Genomic DNA, 11,057 nt, shown 5'->3' on the forward strand with positions numbered 1-11,057 from the left:
TTAAATCTTCAATAAAGTTGAGGAGAAAGATGTACTGTTTAAAAGCAACAGGTGTTGACAGTGAAACCAACAGGCCGATCCCTGGAGTCCTAGGAAGAAAATGCAAGGGTGACAGAGAGCAGCCTAGACCAAGAGGTCACCTTGGAGGATTTCGATGGGACAGAAGGTTCTAAGGAGCCAGCCCCTTGGTCTCATCGCTCAGTAGCTTCTGTTGCTACCACTTCAGTGCCCCACCCCCCATATCCCCAGTGGGAACCACAAAGAGGCGACAGCCCCTCACACACCTCCCCCTGCTGATGACATCTAGGAAGAAGCAGAGAGGAAACCTGTGCTTCTGTTATTTCAGGGGGAGGGGAAATAGTTTTCAAATTGCCTCATGGACTCCATCTTATTTGGTTCTTGCAATAACAACCCAGGGACAGATGAAAAGCAATTTTTACTATCTGCCCCCGCCCCCCTTTCATTTAAAGACACTTGGGGCTAAAAAGATACCTGGGAATTGTCCAAGGTCCCACGATCGGTGAGAGTCACCAAAGGTAGTATTGGTTTCACCATCTCTTCCTACTTCTTGGTTCGCCCACGATGGTTCCACGCGATTAAAATGAGAACTCTTTCTTGGGTACCTCACGGGTTAGATGGTCTTTTGAGAACTGGGCTGACCTGGGAACTAACCGTCAGGCATGACTTTATTAGAAAAATTTGTTCTGGTTTCTAAACAACTGATTTACATACGGCGTCTTAGTACGCAGCTCATTTTAAATCGAGGACTGCCCGTACAAAGCTTCTAGCTTCCAAGGATAGAAAGATAATCCTTTTTATTTTTCCTGTTCTGCTTTTGGAAACTACCCACAAGGGTGCCAATTAGCACCAGATGGGACAGGGACCGTGTGATGTGGAATAGAACTCCAGCCACTGGGAACTGGAATGAGGCCACGAACGTATTAAGCAACGAAGGAGCCAGAAGTCGGGCCGGACTCGAGCTGGGCGCGACGTCGAGTCCCGGTCTGCGAAGGCCCAGATGTCCCTTCTCCACTCACTGCCTGCGAGAAACAGCGAAGAAGCCCAGAGAGCGGAAACCCCGCGCCCTTGGGGCATAGCCTTTCATGGGCCTATTTCCCTCTGAATCCTTTCTCCAGGTTGAACTTGAACTAATCTTTACAGAATAATTAAGTAAAGGTGCAAACGCCTGTTGTCTCGGAAACTTAGATTTTTTTTAAGTATATCGTCCTTACTTCGCTGTCTTTACATTTCTGACATCTCGATTTTTGAAATTATAACTGTATATACAAATCCAAGTGTGGGATCGAAGTGTCGGACGGGTACCTCGAACTTAAAGGTAATTCAGACTGAAATGGCGTATGTTTGCTGAAAACACGTAAGCGAAGCAACAGGAATGTGTGTTGATATTATGCGGATAAACGCCTATTCTTTCTCACCTGGCTAGTTGTGCGCCTTGGATGAAAATGAATAGACGTCCGGCACAGCGTATTTGGCTTTCTGAGTTCTGTTAGTTACCACTCGTTACATAATTCATCAGCTTTCCCAAGCAGTGACCAAAGTCACCTGGAAGACAGCTGAACACAGACAATTTGGACAGAGTTTTGTTTCCGCTTGATACAAATCTGTGTTTAATAGAAACGATCTCAGTTAGGCTTCGTGCATAAAATGAGTGAGCTGGATTTGCATAGTTCTTCTTGACTTTTGTCCCGTTATGGCACACATAGAAAGTATTATTTTGCAGAGCTCACTGGGTAATAATAATAATAATAATAATAATAATAATAATATAGCTCATGGCCAGAGGAAAAGCACTGAGGGCCAGGGGCACGGTACGCCCTTCTCGGCCGACCCAAGAGCAGAGGGGATCCCTCTGTCAACACCTAGAACCCGTCGATAGACCCCCAGTGTGTCAGCACTGACCACTGGGCACACGTAGGTGGCAGCTCCGGGATAAAGGACACTATGAATCCTCTGGGGATTCCATAGCTACTTCGTAGCACAAATTCCCTGGGACCTGCCACTGATGTGTGATTTGGGCACCATGGCCCAAAGCCTCTAGCTCATCAGCTGGTCCCAGAATGCGAGTGTCTCGGCTGACAGCATCGATAAGGCACCGGATCCTGGGGTCGCCAACTGCCTCAGCTCACCCAGGACTGAGAGGTCTCCCTCAGTGCTAAAACCAGGACAGTCCCAGGCAAACCAGGACACTGGGTCCCCTACCTGCTGTGTGTTAAAGTATTCCCTTAAGGAACCAGAGAGAAGAGGAGGCACGGTCCTGCTCTCATGGGCCCGCACATGGTCTTCCCGGGCCGTCGGAACCAGAAGTAGCCATCCTGTGAGTCGGTCACTGAGTCCGGTCTATGGTTTGTTAAGCAGAAACCTATGATTTTTCTTATGAAATGTTTCGTTTGTTTTTTTTTTTTCTCTAGAGTTGTTTTTGCCAGTTCGAAGAGGAAATAGTGGGCTGAAATCAAGTGGCATGACCGAATGACAAGTGCTAAGCGAATGAGTCGTGCCGTTCTTGCTAGAAGCAGCGGAACAATCGTGGTTCTGACATGATTCCCTCTTGCCTGAGAAACTCATCAACATGGCCTCGAGGCTACACGTTTTTTTCAGCAGCTGCTGATCCTTTCATTTAATTCTAAGCCACAAGTAAGCTTTTTAAAGAGGCGATGTGTATACCAAAGACTGTCCAGAGGACACTCTGTTCACAAAATTTAAGACAGTCAGCACTGTTGGAATTACATGTTCTAATACGAGATGGGTGGATTGGTGTGGGAGAAACAGGAGCCACCATCCCCCCTCCTCCCCCACCCAGACTTAAACCAAAATTGTTTTTGAGGTTCAGAAATATTCACATGACAGCTTTCTATGTTTGGCTAAAGCAGACTAAACTACAATGCCAAGAAAATGGTTTCTTCTATCTTTTTCTGCTAATACAGATCCCACAGGACTTAGGAGCCTCCACGGTCCTGGCTGCCCACGCTCACGCACAGCCACCGTTTCATTGCTAACATTTATTGCACACCTGTTACGTAGACAGAACCAAACTTTGTCCCGAAAGGAAAGAGGAACGAGTAAGAAGAAATCGTGCCCTTGATGCACACACCATGTCCTGCGGGAAAAGCCACCTTGCCTAGGTGGCAGAATCAAATCCACGCAACAGAAATATGAAAACAGGAAAAGAGGAAGAAGCGACTTCGGCGGGGTAGGGTTCACCGTGCCGGTGAAAGGGATGACATCTGGAGGTCTGAGGTCTAAAAACGAACCACGGGGCGGTGTCTCTTCTCTTGTGATAGCCACAAAGACAAGCATGCCCTTGCTCCCCCGATGACCGTATCACACAAGAGCTCCCTTTTCTGAGTGGGCATTGACCTTGAGGTCAGACTTGGAATTCCATCTCTGCCGTGTATTAGCTACGTGACTCTGGGTTAACTATTTAACTTCTCTAAATCCATTCCTATACCGTGAAAAGGAATAACAGAATAGTTTTATTAATGTAGAAAAGGCAAAATGAAATAGTATCTGTAACGTTGCCCTAGAGAGATCAGATCCGTATACAGATAGATATTGAATTCTCGGGGCCCCTTCTCATCTCTTTCTGGTTGCCCATGAAGCTAACGATTACTCTAAACTTAAAAGTAATTGAGGTGGAATGACTCGTACTGACCTCGAGGGCAGTATGTAAAAACTCCCATTTCTTCTATTGTTAGGGAAACCAACTCATGCATTTAAAACTTAGAGCTAGTCAAATTCGATTCCTTATTTTAGTATAAATATCTTCTTATATGGGAGATACAGAGCTAACGATGGATAGAAGGGATTCTGGAGAGAAAAGATATTTAAGTACACAGACAGCACAGAAATCTAAAAATGCAAGCTGGAATCTTATCCCAAAAAACTCAATTCTCGTAACTAAACAGAACAAATTGCATTTTTAATGGCCAATATTCCAGGAGAAACCAGTACTCCTTACCCTTTTACGTGTCTTCGGGCGCTGATATTCGCTCTAATGTAAACAGAATGTTTGCTGGACGGACCAAGCACCACTTAATAGGACACGACTTCATTCTGGTGGAGAAATTGTCTAAGGTTATTGAAATATGACTTTTGCAACACGCGCGGCATTTTGGCACGTGATAGCGATGGGACTGCAATAATTTTTCTTCCCCCTCGACGTATTTCAGACACTTATTTGAAATCTAAAATGGGGAGAACTAAACAATGATTCAGGGTGACCAGGTGGAATACGGTGTCTGCTTTCCCCTGCTTCAGCATCGTTTTCACTACTTGATTCTCCTTACTAATAGTAACATTTTTTTTCTTCCGAATACCTATTTGCAGCTTTTTCGTTCTTAATTAGTATCCATCTTTAGCAAAGACGAAAAAACTACGCTCTTCATATAAGTGCAAAGACGATCTTCCGTTCTCTTTCCGACTCAAACGTGGAAGGGAGTCACAGACTAAGAAGAAGAAAGAGATACACAAGTGACAAAGGGAAGGAGAAGAGCGAGCGATACCTCCCCGCCAGCCCTTTTTTGGCCCACTTTCCACTCTCTCCTTCAAGTCTCTGCTCAGTCACAAATCCGCTGTGGGGAACTGCTATGTTTTCTACCTGGTTTCCGTTGCATTCAAGAACATCCGCGCCCAGAACACTTTTCGGCGTGTGACTTAGAAATTTCAGGGGCTGAGACAACCCACCGGGTAAAAGTGGTAGATAAGTAACAAATCACATTTTTATCAAGTCTTTTCGTTTAAGTATCCACATCAATTTCCTTGTGCCGAATGAGTCAAATGCTTACAACTCTGGTTCTGTCATACTTGGCAGAGTAACACTACATTTATTGATTTTTTTTTTTTTATGGTCAAGAAGAATTCTATGATCTTCAGCAAATTTACCTCATTACTGGCTCCCTCTCTTTGGGATTTTACTCTAAATTATCACAATGTCCATTGTCATCAGTTTAAGTGGTGGTTATAGTAAGCCTATCATTTTTATAAAAATGTTAAAATTCCTTTTAAAAACACATTTAGGGGATTAACTAGTGAACACAACAAATGTTTGGAGAAAGTCACCTATACCTATTCATTCATTTATGTATTCATTTATACAACACTATTTATCGGGTTACTATATACATAGTTATAAGCATTGGGAATACAGCGGGGAAAAGAGAAAAGAAAAATACCAGTCCCTCGTATCATGAATATTATAAAATGTCGTGAGGAGACAGACAGTGAGCACAATAAATAAGTAGATTAATAGCATTTCAAAAGTGATAAGTGCTATAGAGAAAAATGACAGAATAAAAGGGATGGAAGGTGCTGGATGGCAGGAGTGTAATTTTTAAACAGGATGATCATGGGGATCTGAGAAGACGACACCAAGCAAAGAATTAAAGGAGATGCAGGAGCCAGCCAAATGCATAGCTGCAAAATGACTGCTCTAAGCAAAGACCCAGAGGTGGGAGCACGCAGTGTGCTAGTTACAAGATGTGATGGTGAACTTTATGTGCCAACTTGCCTGGGTTAAGGGATGCCCGGATAGCTGGTAAAATGTTATTTCTGAGTGTGTCCGTGAGAGTGTTTCTGGAAGAGGTGAGCATCTGAATCAGCAGATTGAGAAAAGATCGCCTTCACCGGCGCAGGTGGGCATCATCCAATAAGAAAGGCAGAGGAAGGGCGAATTCACCCTCTGCGTGAGCTGGGCAGCCATCTCCTCCTATGCTCCGATACTGATACCGCTGGCTCTCGAGTGTTGGGAGTCACATTAGGACTTAGTGCCATCAACTGCCCTGGTTCTCAGGCTGACTAGGAGACTGACTGGCAGCACCAGCTGTGCTGGGTCTCCCGCTTGCAGATGGCAAATCTTGGGACTTCTCAGCCTTCATAACGGTGTGAGCCATTTCCTATTTCCTCTACTAAATCAAGAGAGAGAGAGAGATTATTATTATTCCATATTATTTCAGGCTGTTCAGAGAATCGGAGACACGATTTTACCATAGCATTTGAAAATCAAGCTCATAAAATATGTTCCAATAAAATATTACTCTATTTCCTTCACGTTAGGCTCAGAAGAATTTTATGCTAAATGAGATCAGTGTTCCCTTTATTTAGATTTATGGTATGCACAAAACATAACAATATGACAACAGAGCAAGTATCATTATTCAAAATCAAGTTATTAATTTTTATTTTCCATTGTAATATAATGCATCTACACATACAAACACTGAGATGTTTGCTTTTGGGAAAAAAGTAAAGGTTGGAATATATAAACATTGTGTAAGTTATGATATAAAGTTACATTTTATGGGCAATTTTATTAGTCTTATATCCATCAGCCAAAAGTCTCAGGTGCTTAGGTTGGTGGAAAAATAAGCTACTGTCTGTAGAGTTTTCAATAAAACAGTCAAAAAAGAAGTCGATGTTAAAGAAAAATTGACATAAAAAAACTAATATTATTTTAGAGATTCAATGATTTTTTTCTTTTTACTTTATATCATGCACATTAGACTACTTTAATAAGTTTAGTTCTCTCAAAGGATTTAGGTTTTTCCAAAATATCAATTTGGTCTTCAAGGCAGAGTTTAAATTAAGATTGAAAAGTATATTTTTAAACTCTTATAATTGTTAATTATTTTTAATCATGTCTTCATTTGACACTTTGCTTATCTGCATGAAAAAAAACATCGAAAAGACAAAAACGGTAGTAGAAACTGATCCTTGAATCAGAAGGAAAACGAACATTTTTAAAGGAGACTGTAAGTAAAACTGATATAGTCATCTTTTTCCAAACAAAGTAGGAGAATTAATTGCAAATAATTAAATTGGGTTTCTAGGTTGAATGATAACTTTTGAGGGCTGACATCTGATCACTGAGCTCACCTATCCAAATAAATGTAGTATTAGTTGGTCTGTTTTTCTTTCATTATGTTCGAAGCTAGGAAAATCTAGATGGAATAACCAGCTCTCACTGAAAACTTGTTTCTTTCCACTGCAAATGAGCTAATATTCTTTACCCTTTCTTTCTACGTTTGAACAAAACTCTAAATAAGTTTTACGTTTCTAAAATTTACATACACATGCCCATACACACCTAACCCAAGAGTAGATAAAGTTGAACTTTAGTAACCTCCTTAGCTTGGAGTCAACTCATAGCACCCCCTTGTCAAACCAAGACTCAGGGACCTGCACAATGACCTGTGGGATCCTCTCTTGTCTCTCCTCCATCAACCTTGTCTCTCTGAGAACCATGTTCTTTCAGTTCTGCTAGGCGGCTGGCTCCTCTGCTCAAGGTAGCCCATGCAGACATGACATTGGCATGTTTTCTCTAACATGACAATCATCACCATGGCTTCCAGGCAATTCCCATGGTCCTAAGAGAATAAAGTAAAACAGGAAGATCCTGATAGCAGATCGGAGAGTGTATTGACTGAGCCAGTAAAATCTTATTAGAGAAACAGGACCAGAAAGACAAGGAAACATCAACAGCAAACATTCTCATCGACTTGGACCAAATATACTGGATGCTGAAAAACCTTCTGACTTTAGTCCCAAAGAATGCTGGAGAGACTGAGACTGGCAGGCACTTATTTTAGTTAATTTAGTTAATACAAACGTGTAAAAGTTTTAGACCAAAAACCATTAGTCTCCTTCCACCTTGATCCCCAGGCCTATCCACAGAAATAAGTACTGTTTGGAATAACTATGTGTAGGTATTCTATGCTGTACAAAAGGATGCATGTATGAGATTCATGTGTGTTTGAGTGTGCGTGTAGTACACAATATATAGGGTACTATATACATTACACAGAAAATACAGAATTTTATATATAATATACACAGTTATATACACGTGAATATTGCATATTTACGGATATATGTGTGTATGTATATACATAGGCACTATAGGTTGGAGCCACCCTCTGGAAAATCTAAGCAAACAGAGTCAGTGGTTATACCAGGCGAGCAAGTCATCGTATTGAGTAAGAAATACACACTGTGGCAGAGGGTGAGTCGGGATGACCCAGCCCTGGTGGTTGTGCCTCTCAGCTTCTCCCGTCGATCGCCATGGAGCCACAGTCAGAGTGTCACGCCCTGTTCAGTCTGCACTGAGGTGTACGACCTTAGACAATGTCAGTGTTCTTGGAGAAGCAAAATAAGTGATGATTTGCACCGACTTCTTAAAGTTCAACAAAACCAAATAATCCAAAGAGTAGAAAATAAAGTAAGTGGATTTGAAAAGTCCACAGTCAGAAAAGAAATTCTATGAGTCAACAATCTGAGTAAATGAAAACCAGAACTAAATAAGTAAAGATGTTCTTCTTTGTGTCCAAAATGTAAGTAGGTTGTTATTTGCTTCCGTGAACCACACCGTGAAGTAGCCTTTGGTAACTGCCGACTTTAAAGGGAGATTTGTTAGAGGCAGAAAAGCTCTGGGCACTACCTTGCCAACGCAGCAAGCATAAGACATTTACTTCCCATAACTGTTTACTTATCCGTATTATTTAAAGACTTCAGCAAGTACATACGCTCTAGGAACAGTTCATGGAGCTGTTCCTAAGAAAAGGAATAGCTAATGTTGGCAAAAATATGGAGAAAAAGGAACCCCCTGTTCACTGCAGCATTATTTATAATAGCCAAGACATGGAAACCACCTAAGTGTACATCAATGGATTAATGGACGTAGAAACTGTGATGTATCTATTCTATTCTGTGTGTATACACATGCACACACACACTCACACACAGTGGAATATTATTTGGCCATAAAAAGAAGAAAATCCTGCCATCTGCAACACGGATAGGCCTTGTGGGTAGGTATTATGCTAAGTGCCATAAGTCAGACAGAAGACAGATACCGTATGATCTCACTTATATGTGGAATCTAAAACAAAGAGACCAGCAAAATGAGCTCATAGATACAGAGGATAGCCAGTTGGTTTCCAGGGGCTATGAGGGATGGGTGAATGGATGAAGGTGGCAAAAAGGTACAAATGTCCAGTTATTATGTGAATAAATCCTGGGATGTAATGTACATCACAGTAGCTATAATGAATAATACCGTATCGCATATTTGAAAGTTTCTAAGAGAGTAGGTATTAAAAATTTCCATGACAAAAAAAAAAAACATTTTATGACTATATATGGTGATGGATGTTAACTAAACGTACTGTGGTGATCATTTTGCGATATGTACTTAAATCATTATGTTGTACATCTGAAATTAATACGTGTTAGGTCTCAACTATATTGTGAGTTGAAAGAATGCTGGATTGAGAGTCAGGAATTCTGGTTTCCAGTCCCAGATGTGTCTATAAAGAGAGGAGAAGGTAGCTACAGTTTGTGAGCATCTTTTCCATGTCGGACACTTAATATGCCATTTATTCAACTAGTAAACAAACAGCTCTACCTTTCGTTAACGTGGCCTCCTGTTCACAGTTGAGGCCGCAGAGTCCTGGAGAGGCTAAACAACTTGCCCAAAGCCAAACCTCTTGGATGTGGTAGAGTCAGAATTTGTACCGGGTTTTTCTCGTAAACTATTTCAATTTTTTTTCTGGACCTCGATTTTGTCTATAAAATAAAGGGATAAAGATTTAAATGAGTTACATCTGCATAATTTTTCAGAGAACACAAACTATTTCACAGGAAGTGACATCATGGCAGGAAGTCAAATAGAAACTGACAAAAACAGACACAACGATGAGGCACACTGAACTGAGTTAATATTTTCAAATATTGCTTATGGATAAGGCAGGTCATCTTCGCACAAATGCCTCATGTGCTGCATTAAGGTATTTTTAATAAGTTCAAATATGACATTATAGTGCTTGGACGATCACTTTCTCTTTCTAAAACCTCATTTGTTCAACAGACATGTTTGAGTGCAGTGATCATTGCACTACAATGTCGCTTTGGTGCCTGGATTGAAAGTTCAAGGGGAAAAGTTTGAGGACGGCTAAATGGACGCATTTCGATACACATCGTCAAGACAGAACAACAGAGCCTTGTGCTTATTCAGTTCTGTGTCAGTCAGCCTAATATGGGGAGATGCATGTCTTTCACAGGTGAAGAAGCTGGACAGCCCGGTGTGTGCGTTTCGCCGGCACATAATAAGAGCTTTGAAGCCAGATCCAGGCTGCCATGTCTTTCGAGGTGTCCCCTTCTTCCTCAGCATTTCTCCCAAGCAGAGGGGCATGAGATCTTCCCGTGTCACGATACCTATTCTGAGGATCAAAAGCCAACACTGCCTTTGGAGATGTGAATTCGGCATTCGGAGAAGTCATAAGGTCACTCAAGGAATACACACAATGAAAAGAAGAGAATGGATGACTCTGGAAAGCCATCAAAGAGGCAAGAGAGAGGGCATTCTGTGGCCAGGCAGCAAATAATCAAGGATCCTGGGTTTGATGTGTTTGAGAGAGCTGAACCACATCATTACCACGAAGCCGTAATGAGCTCCCGGCTCTGCCATCGTTCCGCCTATAAGTGCAGCTTCTGAGAGGGAGGCTGGATCCCCAGGGAAGACTGCGATTTGTTTGGGATTTTGCCCCCAAAGTGTAAGAATAGCTTAGGCACTAGGTATTCCTAATTTGTCGTAACTTGTGAGCGACTGGCTAAGTTGGCAGCTGCAGAGAGGCTGCGACTGCATTGGAGTCTAATAAAAACCCTCATAAAAGTTTTAAACTAGTTCACACCTCTGCAGTCTAAGGGGGCAGGGAATATTACCTAATCGGTGCCATCACCACGGCGGCCTCGCCCACCCGCTGGATACTGGCTGGAGGATGCCGGTGGGAGGGTACCCTGCCCCAGCCTCTCCCAGGCAGAATTTACGGCCGCTGGGAGAACCACAACCATCTTCAGAAGAACCTTGAGGGGGTTTATTTAAAGAAATGTAGCTAATTCTCAGGTTCCCATCATTTGCACTTGCAAAAATTCTCTGAACGGGTCTGAAGCCTGCCTCTTCGATGTACAGTTATCTTCACCAAGACACAAAAATTGATGTCTGGCATTTTAACGCACCCCCCCCAACACACACACACACACACACACAC

General features: G+C 42.1%; 1 protein-coding gene across 1 annotated transcript in view; it reads left to right on the forward strand.

The window, feature by feature from the left end:
• The window catches only part of LYPLAL1 (lysophospholipase like 1), a 191,482-nt gene extending 185,009 nt beyond the window's left edge, over positions 1-6,473 (forward strand). The window contains exons 17-18 of the transcript XR_003047552.1: positions 854-1,336; positions 2,430-6,473. The gene's annotated coding sequence lies outside the window, so the exon portion shown is untranslated. The remainder of the gene's footprint in view (positions 1-853; positions 1,337-2,429) is intronic.
• Positions 6,474-11,057: the final 4,584 nt, after the last annotated feature.

The sequence above is a fragment of the Pteropus alecto genome, unplaced genomic scaffold, assembly GCF_000325575.1.
Source record: "Pteropus alecto unplaced genomic scaffold, ASM32557v1 scaffold65, whole genome shotgun sequence".
NCBI classification, from domain to species: domain Eukaryota; kingdom Metazoa; phylum Chordata; class Mammalia; order Chiroptera; family Pteropodidae; genus Pteropus; species Pteropus alecto.